This window comes from Bombus terrestris, chromosome 17 (genome assembly GCF_910591885.1).
Source record: "Bombus terrestris chromosome 17, iyBomTerr1.2, whole genome shotgun sequence".
In the NCBI taxonomy this organism is placed as follows: domain Eukaryota; kingdom Metazoa; phylum Arthropoda; class Insecta; order Hymenoptera; family Apidae; genus Bombus; species Bombus terrestris.
Genome location: NC_063285.1, coordinates 10,112,901 through 10,132,311, shown reverse-complemented (window position 1 = coordinate 10,132,311; position 19,411 = coordinate 10,112,901). Strand labels below are relative to the sequence as shown.

Genomic DNA, 19,411 nt, shown 5'->3' with positions numbered 1-19,411 from the left:
GATCAGGCGAGTTCATAAAATGAGGTGGAAAACACCTGCGATTTGTTATGCTCCTCTGTGGTAGCAAAGAAACTGTATCGTTGGCAACTTTACGTTAAGTTGAAACAGAGGAATCCGTGTGTTTCTGGATATTGGTAGCAGCATCGACAAAGCAGAAAGGAGGGAACCTTTAAAATTAGTGGGCATGCGGACGCTACTGTTGGGCGCCTTTGTTACGCTGAATATGAGTATTAATTCAGTAATTGTACATATTAGTAAATGAGCTTATTCGATGTATGCACATAGTAATCGAGCAACAAATGTGAATAAATTTACGATAGTTTGATAAATGCGAATACATTAACAAGCGTCTAGTAGACGTGAGCAAAGTTAGATATTTTTACATCTAATCGATACTTTTGCCACGCTGACCATAGCCAATACAAACATTTCACGTTCTCATTGCTGCGTTTTTACCTCAAAACTACGTTTTCAACGAATATGCCGCTAATGTAACAAATTCTAACAACTTCAAATGTAACATTCTAACGACAAACAAATATGCCAGGATACATGGGAAAAAACCAAGGAGCTTCTCGGGGGAAAAATCACGCCAAGTGAAAAAGAACGAAAAACACGAAATACGTTTCCACCGCAGGAATGTCTACGACACTTTCACCACGCATTCGATGATTTCACGTTGTTCGGGTCTCCCGGCGACCCTCCATTAACGTCACCATACATCGTCGAAGAGAAAACCACGTCGTTCACGAAGAGGGTTGCGAGAGAAAGAGAAAGAGAAAAAGGAGAATGCCCTTCTTTCCAGTCGATCGTTCCGTTTACCAACGTCACGGACAAAGATGACCCCCGTTGCCACTTTAAATACCAGACGCTTCCTTAGGAATCACCTGTTGACTGCATTTCCTTGCCGCAAGGAAATTACAGACACAGCGATCTCGTGCGAGGGCAGTGAAACTCGAGCGGAAAAACTTTTCCAACGATCGTCGATCCGTTTACCCAAGCGCGGCTACTTACACGAGTCGCTTCTTAACCTCCCTATCTACCGTTTCTTCTCCGTTTTTCCTGCTTCTTTGCCCGTTTTGTCTATCGTCCTCTGTCTATCTATCTGTCTTTGTCCTGGTTGGTCTCGTCGAACCGCGGCTTCTTTCGCTCTTCGACGTTGGCCAGAGCGACGTGGCTGTCTCTCTTCGGCCCTTTTAATGCCGCGTTTCAACGAAGAAAACTTCATGCTCCGTGTAAAGTGGCATAATTAACTTGCCGTGGCGACTTCTTAATTGCGGAGGAGGAAAAGTTCAAGGACCGAGCCGCGTGTATTTTGCAGCGGATCGCGCGAAAGCCCGCGGTAAGAGCCGAAGGGGCAGCAGAGGGGGGAAAAGCGAGCAGCAGAAATCGCGTCAACACCGGTGATTAATACGATAACGAGGAAAGGAATAAGGGAAAAGATGTTTACCGACCAACGACGCCGACTTCTGCTCAGTTCTTAACCGGACGTTAAATGATTACATTGGCAATTACAGCGGAATTACTGTAAGCTCAGATTTCACGATTCTCTCGTCCGATTTTGATAGAAACCTTCCTCACACGCGCGTCCACACCCCTCCAGCTAACGATACGCTGTTCTACGAGGCTGACTTTTCCGCCAATTAACCCCCGCACGAGACGTTCCGGTCTTTCGAGTCGTTCACGTTGAATATGTTCCCAGTTACGATACAATCATCCTCGTCTTCCTTGCACTTCGTACAACTCCACTAGGAAAGCAGGATATTTACGACCTTCGCTAGCCACAGCTTGAAACGTCCATCTGCATCGGTAGCTCATAGGAGACTTGATAATTTCAATTGTGTTATTTAATTTTAAAGTAGCTAGCCATAGCTTGAAACGCCCATCTGCATCGGTAGCTCATAGGAGACTTAATAATTGTGTTATTTAATTTTAAAGTGGCTAGCCATAGCTTGGAATGTCCATCTGCATCGGTAGCTCATAGGAGACTTGATAATTTCAATTGTGTTATTTAATTTTAAAGTGTCTTCCAAAGTTTCAATTTCGTTTAGTTTCATTCTAATTCGATTCTACTTTTGTCTTATCAATATCTTCCTGAGAGAGACTTTCTCATCTTCCTTACATTTTGTAGAATTCCTAGAAAAGGAGGATATTTACAATCTTCGCTAGCCATAGCTTGAAACGTCCATCTGCATCGGTAGATCATAGGAAACTTGATAATTTCAATTGTGTTATTTAATTTTAAAGTGGCTAGCCATAGCTTGAAAAGTCCATCTGCATCGGTAGATCATAGGAGACTTAATAATTTCAATTGTGTTATTTAATTTTAGAATAGCTAGCCATAGCTTGAAAAGTCCATCTACATCGGTAGATCATAAGAAACTTGATAATTTCAATTGTGTTATTTAATTTTAGAATAGCTAGCCATAGCTTGGAAAGTCCATCTGCATCAGTAGCTCATAGGAGACTTGATAATTTCAATTGTGTTATTTAATTTTAAAGTGGCTAGCCATAGCTTAAAAAGTCCATCTGCATCGGTAGATTATAGGAGACTTAATAATTTCAATTGTGTTATTTAATTTTAGAATAGCTAGCCATAGCTTGAAAAGTCCATCTACATCGGTAGATCATAGGAAACTTGATAATTTTAATTGTGTTATTTAATTTTAAAGTGGCTAGCCATAGCTTGGACAGTCCATCTGCATCAGTAGCTCATAGGAGACTTAATAATTGTGTTATTTAATCTTAAAATGGCTAGCCATAGCTTGAAACGTCAATCTGCATCGGTAGATCATAGGAGACTTGATAATTTCAATTGTGTTATTTAATTTTAAAGTGGCTAGCCATAGCTTGAAACGTCCATCTGCATCGGTAGCTCATAGGAGACTTGATAATTTCAATTGTGTTATTTAATTTTAAAGTGTCTTCCAAAGTTTCAATTTCGTTTAGTTTCATTCTAATTCGATTCTACTTTTGTCTTATCAATATCTTCCTGAGAGAGACTTTCTCATCTTCCTTACATTTTGTAGAATTCCTAGAAAAGGAGGACATTTACAATCCTCGCTATCGATCTGTATCAGTAAATGATCGTAGGAGACTATAACAATTTGGATTGAGTATTTTCAATCCCAAATTTGTTTGTTGGTTTGCTTCGAATATTTAGTCGTCTACCTTATGTTCTGTATTTTAGAATACAGTAGAATATAATATGAAATATATGAATTAGTGTAGAGAAGCAAAGAGACAAGAAGAGAGAATGGAGGAGGCTGGAGAAATACAAAAATTGGGAAAACTATTTATTATTGCTAATGCTCGTAAATATTTCCAGTAAGAAATTATGTCAAATTTATGCAACTGCTATTATATCAACCACGTTGAAGTACAACTATGTACCTGTCTAATCTACAGGTGAGACAAAATAATAAAAACACAACCTTCATGTATATTTTACAATAATATACATACATATACGAAGCACACACGATACGCAAAATGTATTTACTATAATTTACTGTAATTATTTACTCTAATTAAGATAAAATACTGCCGTGAAAATTATTACGGTCGCCTCGATAACTCAAAACTCAAGGATATCAATTAGGACTTAAGTTATACAGGGTGTATCTAGATTTCTCTTGACTCTCTTCAGGGTATTGGTTGGAATGGCTGGTATATTTCAAGCACCGCGTAGCCAGGCTTCGAAATGCAAACGAAACATATAGTTATCGATTAAACCAGCTCGCGACGTCCAGTTACAAATCACTCACGCGACCGTGTGTATAATGAGCCACGCTGTGGGCAAACTACGCTCGTCGCTCGACTTATGTTTATTCCGTTAGCTGCGACGGTTACATCATAAACTCGCGTAGGACGAAGCAGAACGAAGGGGAGAAAAACGAAGAGGGAGGAAGGACGAGGAACGGCGAAGGTAAGAAAGGGGTGGAGGAGAAATTAACGAGAAAGTTGATTCCCTTATCTGGGAACGTGATACGGAACGATATTTTTCAACATTTTTCATTTTCTTTTTTTTTTTTTTTTTTTTTAACGCCAGTCACGATACCATGCGATGTATAATACAATTGCTATTATTATGGCGTATCCCGTGTAAATACGTCTATTTTCGTAAGAGCGAGCACCATTCTTAGCCTCGTACAGAACTTGATAATTGACACGGATTATCTGGCAGGCGATCAAAGCCAATCAAAACTTGGTACACGTGCAAAATAACGATCGAGAACACGATGCACAAGGCTGGTGGTGGAAGTGGTTGGAAAAAATCAAATCCTAGCTTTATTTCAGGTAATTTGTGTTTGACTTTGTAGCTTGGATAATATCGTTGTAAAGTCGAAATTGGTGCAAGCATGGTACTTGGATTTAAAAAATACAAAAATAAAATACTTTTGTGGTCAGCTAAGATGGAAGTACAGTTTGTGGCTATTTTACACGCGGATATGTTCGAACGCTAATGCCAAAAGATGGGAATATTGGCGCAAAAGGAGGATCGAAAACACGACGCAAAGGCTGGTAGGAATAGCTTGGAAAAATTAAATCAAACCTTTATTCCAGGTAATTTATGCTTGATTCTACCTTGGATAATTTTATTACGAAGTTCAAGTTCTCCCTCCACATTCCTTCTTTTATTATTAATATACGTACTACGCCTGGATTGAAAAAGAATCACTTTTACGGTTTAATTATATTTTTGTTGTTAATTAAGGTGAAAGAACAGTTTCTAAGGATTTTGAACATAGATACGTCAAATATTAATACATGAACACAGATTTAATGTTAGAAGCGATTTCAATTTCCCTGGAAATTATTTCCATCCTACGTATGTGTACTATTATACCGTGCTTCTCAAAATTAAATAAAAATTGTCTACCCTCCACTTTCCCATTTTTCATTGCACTGTTACAGTCCGTGGTCATACGAATTTGCGAACAAAATTATGTTATACAGGTTGTTACAAAGCGATGACTAAATATCGGTGCTGTTTTCTTTAGTTTTCAGGTGTCGAATAAGACATTTTACATAAACAATTTTAACATTATTAATGCAAGAACATAGATTTAATGTTAGAGGCGATTTCAATTTCCCTGAAAATTATTTCCATCCTACGTATGTGTACTATTATACCGTGCTTCTGAAAATTAAATAAAAATTGTCTACCCTCCACTTTCCCATTTTTCATTGCACAGTAGCTGGTGGTTATACGAACTTGCGAACAAAATTATGTTATACAGTCTGTTACAAAGCGATGACTAAATATCGGTGCTGTTTTCTTTAGTTTTCAGATGTCGAATGAGAAGTAGCTTAACAATTTTCACGTTACTTTCCTCGTCGCGCAGTGTCCAAGTTTGGAAAACTCATCGAACAATTTCTCACATTTCTCGGAAGTCTCTGCCGTTTGAAATTTCTTTCAGAAAAATACAAAGGTCGAGGCTGGCGAAAACTGTGACATTGCCATCAAGTACCATTATAGTCAGCGGGAAAACACTTTTGCAGCCCTTGGCTGAGCTCCGCCACTCACAAATTGGGGATCCAGGGCGTACAGTTAGGCAATCGGCGCCGGATCGAATCCGCAGCCCTCGGATAATACGACCGCGTCGCTGTATAAATTCTTCTTCGTCTCGCATCTCGAGAGTCAGCAATGTACCGTTGGATCGCCACGGCGGAATAAGAAGACCGGCGATTAGGAGCCGGTGGCATCGCGAGATTTGCAGTTCGCCTTGTCTCGTAATCGAAATCCACCCCACGTGGCTCATCGAATTCCCGATTTTTCGAACCTAATCCTTCCGCAGGAAATGGGACGTGGTTGACGATCCGGGCTTCCAACAGGATCGCAGCGACACTTAATCCTCTTGCACGGGGAATAAAAGGATAGGAGAGTGTGTGTTTTTGTGTTTGCGCGTGTGTCTGTCTGTCTACGGGTTTATCTCCTGTCTGCCATCTTCTCACATTATAATTGCGCGTTGCGAAATTGTTACGTAAGCACACGCACGAAATCGTTTTGTCCTAGCGAACCATTTCACGGAGTTTGTATCAGAGATGCAAAATGACGTTTCCTTGCAAGCACACGATTCAGCAAAAATGAACTCTCATTTAGGCGGAACCGGTTCGTCGATAAATCCGAAAGAAACTTAGAAAGCAAACCGAGCGATTAAGATAGTAATAGTTACATAGTGATCGATAGTAATCGCTACAGATAACCGGAATTTTCCTCGGTTACCAGTAACCAGAATTTTTATTTTGCATAAGAATAATCATTATCAATGAGCAACATTTGTTTGGCTACCGCTAACAACGTTCATTTGACAAAGATTTTTCCCAGTCACATTAGAACGTTAGTTAGAACGTGTTCATTGACAAGGTAGAAAAGATTAAGATTAAAGATTTTATAAATAAAAGAAACGACATGAAAATATAGGAAAGAAAGAACGGAATAGGAGACATCGTTAGTCGAATATTAACGCGAAATAAAACTGTTGTAGTGCAACTGCATCTTCTTCTTTGTTTTATTTATCTTGATTCTTTGTTTCACGTATTTTCATATCGTTATTCCGCTTAATAAAAGTTATAAGTTTTCTAATTAATTGCCTTCACGTTGTCAACGAATACGTACACTAACCATCAGTAATGTTAATAATAATCGATAACAGTCGACTGCAGAACGAGAAAAAATTTTCGCCATCGATAATGGTTATCGGTGAACAAAATAAAATTCCAGTCATCGTTACTGCGGTAAGCAAAAAAGATTTCGGTCATTTATATTGGTTACTGGTAACCGAAATCAAATTCCCGTCATCGATAATGGTTATTCGTAACCAAAATAAAATTCCCGTCATCGATAACGATTACCGGTAATCAAAAAGGTTTTAATCATTTATGACGGTTATTCGCAGGTGAAATTTCCCTAATTAAGGATATTAACTTTTGTACCATAACTTTTTCAATTTATCTTATGGCTGTTACCATGCCTGTTTCGTATTCCTCTTTTGTCCTCATCTATTTATTTATTTATATGTTTAATAAATGGGAAACATAGATAATTTATTATTATAGTGTTTGCAGGATTAAATAATATTTATTAGCTAGTTACATAAAGTTAAGGAGCTTCACTTGTTTAGAAAATTTATTTAGTATTCCTCTTTTGTCCTCATCTATTTATTTATTTATTTATATGTTTAGCGTTTGATAAAATCATTAGCGAGCAAAATAGAGAAAAATAAATGAGGAACATAGATAATTTATTATTATAGTGTTTGCAGGATTAAATAATATTTATTAGTCAATTACATGAGGTCGAAGAGCTTTATTTGTTTAGAAAATTTGTTTAGTATTCCTCTTTTGTCCTCATCTATTTATTTATTTATTTATATGTTTAGCGTTTGATAAAATCATTAGCGAGCAAAATAGAGAAAAATAAATGGGAAACATAGATAATTTATTATTATAGTGTTTGCAGGATTAAATAATATTTATTAGTCAATTACATGAGGTCGAAGAGCTTTATTTGTTTAGAAAATTTGTTTAGTATTCCTCTTTTGTCCTCATCTATTTATTTATTTATTTATATGTTTAGCGTTTGATAAAATCATTAGCGAGCAAAATAGAGAAAAATAAATGGGAAACATAGATAATTTATTATTATAGTGTTTGCAGGATTAAATAATATTTATTAGTCAATTACATGAGGTCGAAGAGCTTTATTTGTTTAGAAAATTTGTTTAGTATTCCTCTTTTGTCCTCATCTATTTATTTATTTATTTATATGTTTAGCGTTTGATAAAATCATTAGCGAGCAAAATAGAGAAAAATAAATGAGAAACATAGATAACTTATTATTATAGTGTTTGCAGGATTAGATAATATTTATTAGTCAATTACATGAGGTCGAAGAGCTTTATTTGTTTAGAAAATTTATTTAGTATTCCTTTTTTGTTGTCATCTATTTATTTATTTATATGTTTAATAAACGGGAAACATAGATAATTTATTATTATAGTGTTTGCAGGATTAAATAATATTTATTAATCAATTACATGAGGTCAAAGAGCTTTATTTGTTTAGAAAATTTGTTTCGTATTCCTTTTTTGTTGTCATCTATTTATTTATTTATATGTTTAATAAGCGGGAAACATAGATAATTTATTATTATAGTGTTTGCAGGATTAAATAATATTTATTAGCTAGTTACATAAAGTTAAGGAGCTTCATTTGTTTAGAAAATTTATTTAGTATTCCTCTTTTGTCCTCATCTATTTATTTATTTATATGTTTAGCGTTTGATAAAATCATTAGCGTGCAAAATAGAGAAAAATAAATGAGAAACATAGATAATTTATTATTATAGTATTTGCAGGATTAAATAATATTTATTAGTTAATTACACGAAATCATGGAGCTTCATTTGTTTAAAAAACAATTATATTAACAACAAGTATATATATATACTCTTCTTTTGTACGAAGCATAGAAGTAATTTCTTCCAGATTTTTCCTAAAATAAAAATTCATTCGTCAACAACATATCTCGCTATATACGTGCCCAGTGCAATAAGTTTGAACAGCCTTACAGAAAACATCAGATGTAGCTCAGAAATTTACTTATTATAAAATTGTAATATTAAATATTTTGGTCGAGTTGTTATTATTGAGTGTTACACGTTGAGCGTTATCATTTCAATGCGCGTGTTACAGTGGAAACCCGATGAAAAACGCAGACTCGCGTCTGTTTTCATCACGTTTTCCCAAACGAATTGTTTGGCCTTTGCGTCGATACAGCGCATCGTCGTAGTTTGCCACGTTCGCTGCGTTTCTACGTTCCCTTTGAACCCGACTTAATTTCTGTTACAGGGGTATTACGCCGAGGCCATTAACTTGCCTCGTGTAACTATTAACTTCCGGCGGATCTGAATGCCACGCACATTTATAATAATTCTTCTGCGCAAAAAATGACTGCCAAGTAACGAATCAATGTCGTTGCGTTATACGTACACCTACACGCACGCATATACGCGAGAATAAATCTGGCTTCTACGTGACTAAGTGACTCGCTGTAGAAAGCGCGTGCATTTATCAAAATAATAGCGCGCTGAAGGATGGCCGCGCCAACGTTCTTCGAATTTCTCAATCGGCGTAAAAAGCTCGATGAGGAATAAAAAGTTTGCTGGGGGACGGACATTTTCAATTTTTCGGAGAAGATCCAGTCGCTCTTCGTCATCGTGCGAATGATTGTGCCATTAAAGGGTTGCGTTTAAAACGTTTAAAAGTTGGTTGTGTTAAGGCAGTGACCAAATTTTGGTAAACATAGAAATAGGGAATTTATTTATCTACTTTTATCTATTTTATTTATCATCTACTTTTGAAAAGCTGAACTTACGATTAACACTAGAGTCATCACGAAGCTATTTCTACCAAAACCAGTGAAAATCACTGCTCTTTAAAAAATGCCTAATAATAGGATATTTGTATATTTATTGATTTATTGCTTTATTACGGAAGCAATTCCATGTTATGTAGTACATTTTTGCTATTTTTAATTCATCTGGCAGTGGGATCCCTAAACGAGGGTTGACACATTTATAAAATTGTAGAACCAGTGGTTTCGACTGCTGTGGCATTTCTAGCGTTGGCATCTAGCGATCCAGCGATCGATCCGGAATTTTCCTGATGACCGATATCGTCGCATCGAACGATACGCGGTAGAAATTTGAGAAACGTGTGGCAAGTTGTAGAAAACGAGGCAACTGGTTAATTGGGCTTCGATAAACGGATTGCAGCACCCTTTTACACTTCGACAAGTACCAGTCACTTTCACTGCTATCGGTATAAGTAGCCTCGATACAAAGTTGTTCTCAGTTTGAGTACATAAAATACAAAATAAAATTCATTATATTATTCTTTTAGTTATCGTTGCGAAAGTCATTACATCATTGCGGAAAAAATATAACACGAAGTAGGAATTTGAAAATAAAATTGTAAACATCGTGTAAAATATCAAGAGATCGCTCATCCCTGTAATTCGAAAATTAATTCGACGATATTTGGCACGCAAAATACAACTTTCACGCTTATGCATCAACATCATTTTCATTAGAATCGTATTACTGGGAGAATTTAAATGGAACAGCGATCAGGTTGATTTCGATTCTTAAAACAGGCGTGTACGATATAGCAACAGCTTTAGCCCAGAAATTGGAACGAATTACATAGATCAGGATACAAACATGATTTTTATCCCACACAGCATACACTTTTTATTTTCTATTTTTGTCACGAGAAATTGAAATCTCTGCTTCGGTCACGGCTCCTATATTTCTCCGACTTTCTTGCCTCCAAAATTTGTTAAATAGATCCTACTTGTAATGGATTCTAAAATAGACCTCTGCATGCACTCTGCAGTCATTGAAATTTTATATTCCGTAGACTGTAACAAAATTCATTCTTTATATTCCATTATACGTGTCTATCGCACAGCTATTTAAATCCTTCGCGATTCATGAATCATGATAGGTACATTTTAGTTATAATTACGTTTGTTTATTGTTGCTCATTTTGTTCGTCAATACTGTACGTAAATTCTTATATTATCCGATTAAGGAATTTCTCGATTTTTTTTTAATAGAAAAATTTACATAAAGTCAGACGAACGAAAGGGATAAAAAGGATGAGCGTAGAATTTGAAATTAAATTTTCAATGTTATTATTTCATTGTTGAATCAGTGTTAAATCGCCGACTAAAAATACTCATACGTTACAGAGTATCTTTAATGGATGTAAAATATTTGCGCAAACTTCTGCCAGATTACAACCAACCTTCCCGTTCTACCGTGAACCCTTTGGGAGACAAACAGTCCATATAACTGGAGTTCATGCAGTTTACTGATTTACTATTCGCGATTTCTCATTCAAATAATAAAACGTTCACATAGGCAAAGCAGGGAGATTGAATCAACAGCACTTCGGTTAGTTTGGAAGCCGACTTACAGGTTGAATAAAAAATCCAGCATGCTTGGAGCATACGATATACCGAAGATGTCGAGAAACGTTTATTTCCAAAAGATCGTCGATTCTGATTAATCGGCGATTAAGGGAAGCTTCAGAAGCGCCGTTCTGAAAATCTCGCATTTCCATGCCCGATTAAAATTCCACAGATTTCGAATTCCTCCGGCTGCTTTCGGATATCGTCGCGTCTAACGACCGAGATTAAAATCTCGAGGAATAAAATAGTTTCATGCAGTGGAACTAATTCTAATTCACGTTTACGGGGGGAGGGGCAACTAGAATATCGCGAGTTTCAGGTTGCCCTGGCGGGAATTTTTAATTTCCGCGCGGCAAAAAGTTTCTATCTCGCAGTTCCGCGAGATTGCAATCGCGGAAATTTCCAAAATCTGCCACGAAGATTCGCGGAAGGAAAATTCCTATTCGCTAAATTTTTCGTTTCTCGTAGAATCCAGAAAACGTCGTTCGCATAGTCCAGATGACTTCGTGGCGCGGTCACCGGGTCCCCTTGCGTCTAAAAATGAAGCAACTGGTCCTGCCACGTTCTGAAATAGGCCGATTCCTAGGACAGCTGCCGGCTACAGAATGCAGCATAGATGCGGACATGGAACGAGAAAGGAGGAATAAAGTAAAGGAGAGAAAGACAGAGACAGAGAGAGAGAGGAGGTGAAAAAGAAGGAGAAGAGCAGATTCACCGTTAGAATGGAAACGATACGCGACCACGGTGGTCCAGCGATACGATTCACACGATTTAGGCTCGTCGAAAGTGGTGGAAATTTCTGTGGCCGCGCCTAACGTACGTACGCCACACGATATTTCGATATTCTTTCGCAAGCGGCGACTTTTCGTTATCGTCCGTAAGAAAAGCCATTACAAGCGACCGGTTCTTCGAAACGAAACAAGAAGTGCAAGTTGCCGCGGATCAACCGGCCACGGAACGATACGACGAGGACAATTAGTAGCCTTGCGAGGATGTTGCTCGTTCGTTTCGGGATCGAGATAAGATTTAACACTTGGACTGTGTATATATACGGGTGGAACAACAGGTAAAAGGAGGCACAACGTGATTGCGTATGGAAAAATAGGAAAATAACGTGGAATAAAATTTTCTCGGTCTCGGCCTGGTTTTCGAGAAAATCGAGTTTGCAAACTTATGAAATAAGCTCAGGTATATGAAATATACGAACGTGGCTAATTACCGAGCGGATAATTGGCAAACGAGCAATGGGACGTTATCGTAGAAGCGAGAGCGAGCAACAAATATGGAATAGAATTTTTCCGTTTGACGCTTTATTTTCGAGAAAATTCAGTTCGAACGTGTTCGTCGCTTGTGAATCGATCTGGTACTTGCACGCGTATGATAAATTGTCAAATTTATTTTTTCGCGAGCAAGGCGTCTTGAGAAAAAATTCTATTCCACGTCCTCGCCTTATTTTTACGACGTAGAATGACGTGCTGTCGATCATTTAGTCCCGTCCAGTCCAGGTTTCGTCATGTTCGCGTATACTTGATAAATATTCACAGTCGATTTTCTGGAGAATTAAGCCGACCATGGAAACACCTTGTTCTATAGCTTTTCCTTATTTTTCCACAAGGATAATTGCACGTTAGTTGGCTCATTTATTTGCATAATAATAATAATGATCAACAATTCATTATTTCTTTCTTTGATAATGTTCGACACAAATGGCCAACGACACCTTGAACCTAACAGCCTGTATTTCGTAAGAAAAATCCTACTGAAAAATCATTTGCACCTGTATCCATTCGCCTGGGTACTCGTCTTATTTAAAAAAATGATAATAATAATGATATAATAAAAAGAAAATGAGACGTTGCATTTCTATTGTCCTCGGTATTTACTTGGGGCCAATGAATTATTCAAAAGTTGTTTTAGTTGGTATAATTTGTCGGAAGTTAGTAATCTAGGATAACATTGAAATCCATTAACGCAAGACCTATGTCGGTCAGCTTTGCGCTGCTATCTGTACTAATTCATCTTATTGTTCGAAAAGTTACTTTTACCTGAGCAATCCATCATGTGGCAAGCTCTCAGGTACCAACGATTCAACAGCGGGTCGCTATATCAATTGTAACAAAAATCTACGTCCCTCGTTGCGACATTACACGCTGTTGTTTTCAACTTATAATTTGCCAATTATCCGGCGAAAATGAATTGTCTAATTGTGCGTATCGCAAGAGAGACGACGACGGTTCGACCCAGTCTGACGATCTAATCGATTAAACAGCAGTGTGCGTTTCAACTGCCTGAAAAATCCACAAAGAAACGAGCGAAATCCCAGGTGACCTGAGGTCATAACTTGCCAATTACCAGGACGAAATCAATTTTTTAATTCTGAATATTAAAGGAAAGACGGCGATGGTTTGACCTGGTCTGAGACCCAAACCGATAATCTAACCAATTAAACTTGTATGTCGCTTAAAGCCGGCTGAAAAATTCAGGAAAAAGCAAGATGCACCTAGACGAGGAGAAAACGAGAAAGCAGATCGACGACCTCGACTTGTAATTTGGAAATTGTTGCAACGAAAGGAATTTTCTAATCTTCTTTCTTTTCTATCCATCGAAAGAAAGACGTTAAGAATCGACAGAAAAGGAAGATGCACCTAAAGGTGAGACAAACGTGAAGATCGACGATGCCATCCACGCGGTGCAAGGACCAAAGTATCAAAAAGTAAATATAGGCTTTTCGACGAAAAAGATACCAGTGACCTTGAGATTAGAGAACGCATTTGCAGTACAAATTGCCGCTGCAGAGTGTGTATCTTTCTTCTAGGAAGCTTTTTATACGAAGAATGCAGATTCTGAGGATCCTAAAACTACCTGAAAAATTCGCAAAAGGAGCGATAGCCCAAGGAGGATACGTGATAGCAGAGGTGCGCAAGGACCGAAATCCCGGGTGACCTCTGGGTGGAGACCGCTTTCCTGGTCGCACGGTGACAATAGATGCACATGCGGACACGGTGTTTCTGGTTCACGGTCGAGTCACAAAGTGACCGGTTTAACTTTTAAATGGAGTGCAGGGCGAGGCAGTGGCGGACCCGAGGAAGGGATAGGCAACAGAGAACGAAGCTACCAGGCACAGGGAAAACTGTGCAACTCGAACTCGGTGCAAGTAGGCATGGCTTCCTGTTGGTAGCCGATGCGTGACGCCCACACCAGTCATCTAGCTTCTTGCAAACGCGCCGGCGAAACCACCGGTCTCTGGCATTTCTGCTGTCCGCTGACGGGATCATCGAAGGCACGCCGATGCGTCGTGAGATCGGTTCTTCGTCCACGCGTAACGCGTGTGCCGGTCTACGTGCTTTTTCTGTCGATGCTACATCCTCGTGAAAACTTATGGAACCGTTAACGGTGGCGCAGCACTTCCGTACGGTAGGTGCGGTTCAGCAACAGTCGTGCAACCGTTTTACTGTTAGACCAGGCCACCACCTTGTAATTATCAATCGTTCGCGTTTATTTTTCGCGGGCAAAAAACTGTTTCCTCCGATACGCGGCCGGCTACCTCAGCCTGGAATTATTTCGAACCGCGATCCGCCGGTCAGATAATGTTTAATTTTAATTTTTAATTCGAGCACGCCGGGTTCAGCGATGCTGCGCTCTCTCGACTGGAACGCACGCCAGCCCGTGAATCCAAGCAAATTGGAAATATGCTTTCGTACGGCGGAAGAGTCGTTCGGAGGACCGGGCTCGAAGATTGCTCGCGAGGAAATGTTGGCCGGTTGCACGCGCTATGGTGCTAGCTTGACGATTCCTTTCGGAGAATGGCACTCGCGGTCTTTGTACCGTCTTTTCTCCTGCAATTCTAATTTACACAGGTCTCTGTGAGGAGATTACGTGCCACTAAATTACGTAATCCATTGTCAGATATTTTGTCTTCGTTTGTTGATATTTGAACTTCTCTTCAACAGATTAGGATTACAACAGGTAGAAGACGAGGAGCAATACGAGTAACGTAAGACGCACGTAGATCTGTGCAGGTTCATATTAATGCGGATTATCAGGATGAATGCAGGTAGCTGTACGTATATCGTTGTTGTACTGGTATTGTAATTTAATTTTCTACTCTTCCCTCGTCTTTCCTCCAGCAATTCTAATTCACACAGGTCTCTGTGAGGAGATTACGTGCCACTAAATTACGCGATCCATTGTCAGATATTTTGTCTTCGTTTGTTGATACTTGAACTTTTCTTCAACAGATTAGGATTACAACAGGTAGAAGACGAGGAGCAATACGAGTAACGTAAGACGCACGTAGATCTGCGCAGGTTGATATTAATGCGGATTATCAGGATAAATAAATTAGGATAAAAATAAAATCAGGATCGTTATTGTACTGGTATCGTGTATTGTAATTTAATTTTCTACTCCTTCCTCGTCTTTCCTCCGGCAATTCTAATTCACACAGGTCTCTGTGAGGAGATTACATGCCACTATATTACACTATACTACGTGATCGAATATCAGATATTTTCCAACAGATTATAATTACAACAGGGTTGTAGTAGATAACGGGTAATACGAGTAATATAAGACTCATGTAGATCTATACAGCTTGATATTAATGCGCATTATGAGGATAAATGCAGGTGCTTGCATGTATAGTTAATAGAGTTTACCTTAAGTTATAATTATCATTATGCTTTAACGTGCACGTGTTTTTGTTTATGCGCACGTTTTACGATTATTGTTCCAATTTATTTCCTATGTGCAACTGCGCAGAGCTGGAAGGCAGTTCAAAATAGACCCTACACGATACGATTATAATTGTAATTATGCATTATGTTCTTATGATTAGTTTACTAGCATACTTTCTCAACTATGCCTCTTGTATCATCTATATAGTTGCAAGATAGTAGCTGCACATATTTTACAAGAATGAAACGATGTATTGCTTGTGTGCTACATTGTTATGCCACTTTGTGCTCGCTTATCTGCTATATTTCTTACGCTATACATGTACAACATTACGTAACACATCGTTGCTCTTCTAGCGGCACATGAGTCAACGGAAGACTCACACTCATCTGTGCCTTGGCATATCAACGTTGTTTTCGTTTGCTACATATCATCGCTGTTGTTTTTAATCGCCAGCCGCAGTTACATTTGAACCTTTCATAATAACAGTGAAGGTCCATACAAATAGACGAACGTGTTCTCTAGGACAGTTATTATAGCGAGTCAAAAGGTCGAGCAGAGGAGCGTATAGTTGAACGGTATAGTTGAGCAAGCAACGACAATCTCTGCACTTGTACTTGCGATGATTTTAATATAATCGACTGTTATCATTTTATCATTCGTCTATTTAATAATCCAACCAACACGTTTAATATTCATCTCACTGTTATACAATTTTTAAGGAATTGATTGAGATTACAGGGCTGCTACGATACGTTTGCAGGATAAGATATTTGCATGAATGAAATACAATTTGCAGAATTTGTTAATTCATTTGGTCCTCTGACTCGATCACTTGCACTTCGTTTACTTTAATATGCATTTTCATTGGAAATTTGATGGATCCTTTGGAAGCAGAAATATTTTATTCGATATGCTAGTTAGTGGCCGGTTAACCGAATTTCTGCGGATTAAATTCACTTATCTAAACGTGAACTCCTATTATTTGAATGAGAAATTGTAGGTAGCAGGCAGAGTCAGTAAACTTTCATTATATGAACTCTAGTTACAACGAACAGCATGACCGAACGAATTATTCTCGAATATATCAAGCCACTGGCGAATAACGAAACGCTACTGATTTGAAACAATTGAATTTTACTTAATTAATTTTCATAGCAAGAGGAAATAGTTCGTAGAAAACTTATGGTTATTGGTTTAGCTATGTTCTTCGCTATAACAGAATTTATATATCGTTATAATATAATAATAATAATAATAATAATAATAATAAATGACGAAAGTATTCGAACATGTGAATGTTCATATTTAGAGATATACATGCAAGAAAATTTGATGAAAATTAGGAAATTTACATAGAAATTACAAGACATTTATGGCATTCTATACAATCAATTACACGTTACAATTGCATATTTAAAAATATTTAAAAGGTTACATTGATGGGCCTAATTATACGTTTAAATTATTTATTTAAAAATACAAATACAAATTGGAAAATGTATATTAGAAGTTACAAGACATTTGTCGCGTTCTAAACAACTAATTGCACGTTCCAATTGCATATTTAGGAATATTTAAAAGGTTACATTGATGGGCCTAATTATACGTTTAAATTATTTATTTAAAAATACAAATACAAATTGGAAAATGTATATTAGAAGCTACAAGACATTTGTCGCGTTCTAAACAACCAATTGCACGTTCCAATTGCATATTTAAAAATATTTAAAAGGTTACATTGATGGGCCTAATTATACGTTTAAATTATTTATTTAAAAATACAAATACAAATTGGAAAATGTATATTAGAAGCTACAAGACATTTGTCGCGTTCTAAACAACCAATTGCACGTTCCAATTGCATATTTAGAAATATTTAAAAGGTTACATTGATGGGCCTAATTATACGTTTAAATTATTTATTTAAAAATACAAATACAAATTGGAAAATGTATATTAGAAGCTACAAGACATTTGTCGCGTTCTAAACAACCAATTGCACGTTACAATTGCATATTTAGGAATATTTAAAAGGTTACATTGATGGGCCTAATTATACGTTTAAATTATTTATTTAAAAATACAAATACAAATTGGAAAATGTATATTAGAAGCTACAAGACATTTGTCGCGTTCTAAACAACCAATTGCACGTTCCAATTGCATATTTAAAAATATTTAAAAGGTTACATTGATGGGCCTAATTATACGTTTAAATTATTTATTTAAAAATACAATACAAATTGGAAAATATATGTTACAATGACACATTTAAAATGTATAGATGCGGATTGGAAATAAATTGAAAAATGAACGTAAAAAGCACAAGTTGCAAACGTGCAACGAATGCGAGTCGCAAGATTATTTAAACAATTCAACATACGTTACATTAACAGGCCTCAACGTTTAGGAGCAATTAAGACAAATATTTTAAGGCTCCATACTACTTTTTTTATCAAATGTATGATCACAGTAAACGCCTTGTAGGTTTCATAAACATTTGCAAATTGTTTTCAAATTCTATCGCTGTAATCAGGACGCCCGTCACAGAGAATGACATTGAAAAGAAATGAAATTTAAAAAAGCTTCGTATAATACGCATAATAGGAAATGTGTAATAACAATAAATAATACGTATAATAATATCCCATGGTACACGTTGGAACACGTTGGCGAATCACCGAGTGAATTCATGCGAACGTTGCTTCCTATGTTCCGATAAATAAAATCCTAATATCTGCGAATTATCGCGATATTATTCAAATTACAGTGAATAAAAAGTAATGACATTATTAGGAACAGGTTCGAAGCGATGAGTATCGTGTGGAACAGAGAGCCGCGTGTTTTGAAAATTGGCCGGAAGTGGCGGCGCCTCGGCACCTTCCAGCGAAACGCTGAAAAGAGCATAACGCGAGGGCAGAAGCCGTGGGAGAAAAGCAGGATGAAACGAGTGGCCGACCTTGAAACGTATCGTACGAGTTCCGTGTAAATGGACGATCTGTGCCCGGCCGAGCCAAATAAGCGGTTTCGAGGTATCGATTTTAATTTAACATTAACGAGCTCGTTCATTAAACTTTTGATAATGCATTGCTCGATAAATTTCGCCAGGTGAACTCTCGCCCTCGTAACAAATACGCGGGGTCACTATTACGCGCCAGCTATAATTATAAAATACTTTTCGAAACGCGGGAATATTTCCGCTACAACTTTTCCGCGTTAACCTCGAACAACGGAATTAAATTCTCGTTAACCCCGTGGATACAGCTCGATCAATTAATCCCGATTAATAAAAGAATAATAGACGAAAATGAGCGTTTCGTCCGATAAATCTCATTGACTAGAATCGTCGCGAAAAATTAAACGATCGATGAAATAAGCCGCGACAGTGTAAATCACTGCCATTAGAAATTGTCATCAGACGAAAATAAGAAATGTGCTGAATTTAAAAAATAAAAAAAAAAATGGGATTGCCATGAAATTTTAAACGTAGAACAGAGAACCATGGTAAAAAAGGTCGGAGAAGAAACTGTGAATCGCTTCGACTACAAAATAAATGTATTAATTATTTCGTGGATAAGAAATGGAATTTATCCAATGAAATTTTCAACGACAAATAAACCAACGACGAATTAAACGAACGCAGCGCTTCGAAAAAAAGTAACTGGCTCTCGCTTCGATTACGCATTCGATTCCCGTTAATTGCACGCCAGATATTTCTCATGGCGACAAGAAGTAACATTAATGGAAA

General features: G+C 37.4%; 1 long non-coding RNA gene across 6 annotated transcripts in view; it reads right to left on the bottom strand.

Moving 5' to 3' along the window:
* Positions 1-19,411, bottom strand: part of LOC105666653 — a 410,566-nt gene that overhangs the window by 367,392 nt on the left and 23,763 nt on the right. The gene's annotated exons all lie outside the window — the stretch shown is intronic.